Raw genomic sequence first — 1,548 nt, 5'->3', positions numbered from 1 at the left:
GGGGCCGGCTGGCATGTGGTGCTGGGGGATTGAACCACAGTCCCTGTGCTTTAAGTTTGTTCTAAGTAGGTGCTTTAGACCACTGAGCCATCTCCTGAAAACAATGGACTCAGCGAAGAGTTTCAAGGTGCAAAGCAACTTGATCATATGCAAACTGTAAAATCCTCACTCCACTTTTATGGAAAAGAATGAATCAACTGGAAGGGGCAAAGTTGGAACTCTTTGAAAAGCACACCTAAAGTGCTATGAGAAGGAGACAGTGGCTTAGACTACTCAAGCTCAGTGTCATATAACAAAGGTGAGACTGATGTACATCTACTGGAATGACATAAAACCATCTCAAACTCAAATATTCAATTCAAATATGAGCCACTTTTTTTTTTTTTTTTGGCTGGTAAAATAAGAGGAATGATGAAAAAAGTAAGAGGAATGAAATGTAACCCACAGATTTTGGGCTTGGCATCCATGTTCTTCATGGTGGCATTCACCACAAAGGAAGACAGAGAGAAAACTTTTTGTAGGTGGTGAGGAACAGCTTGGATTGAATGTAGGGGTGAACTACTGCTGAGTTAACTCCAAGTTTATTTTTATTTTCTTGTTTTGAGACAGGGGCTTGCTGACTTACTCAGTCTTGTCTTGAACTGCAGATCCTCCTTCCTTTGTCTCTCAATTGCAGGATTTCAGGCACCTGACTGACAGAAATTTTTAAAATGAGGGCAATGGGGCTAGGGATTTTGCTCAGCGGTAGAATGCTTGCCTAGCAAGCTGGAAGCCCTGGGTTTGGTCCTCAGCACCAAAACCAAAAAATAAACCTCCCCCCAAAAAATTCAACCAAAAAAAAAAAATGTAAAATTAAAATGAGGATAATGGAGCTGGGGAGATAGCTCAGTTGAATAAGCACTTGCCTGGCAAGTGCAAGGGCCTGAGTTCAATCCCCGGGTCCACCAAAAAAAAATTATTCTACTGAGCAATCTCCCCGGCCCCAGGATAATGACTTTTAGATCAATTATAAAAAAAGTAATTTAGAAGATGGTGTTAGTTACTTTTTCCTCATTGTTGGGACAAAATACCCAACACCCCAAATTAAGGAAGAAAAGTTTATTTAGCTCACAGGTATTGGAGGTTTTAGTCCATCGTCAGCTGGCTCCAAGGCAGAGTGGCACATGGCAAAGGGTAAGCAGTTCATGGCAACAAAAACAGTGAAGGACAAAGGGAGGAGCAGTGGCTGCTGCTGTGGCTGCTAGCAAGCCTCTCTCTTCCTTGTACTGTATGCAGGTTACCCATCCCAGGGCTGGTGCAGCACTCACACCCATAATCCCACACTGGTTCATGAATTCATCACAAACTCTAGAAGCCACTCCAATGACAGCATGAGGCTTTGGGGGGAAAACTAGACACAAACCATAATAAATAATTTATAAGGCATTTGTATTAGTAGATTCCCAGGACAGTTTATAGGGCTTAGAGTTCAAAATCATGCAGAAATGGGCCTAGGTCCTACATGAATTATTTTTCTCTAATCTTTGTGAGTTCCTGTCTTCTCATTTA

This window comes from Octodon degus, unplaced genomic scaffold (assembly GCF_000260255.1).
Source record: "Octodon degus isolate 3935 unplaced genomic scaffold, OctDeg1.0 scaffold00146, whole genome shotgun sequence".
NCBI lineage: Eukaryota > Metazoa > Chordata > Mammalia > Rodentia > Octodontidae > Octodon > Octodon degus.
Note: the sequence above shows the minus strand (reverse complement) of the source record.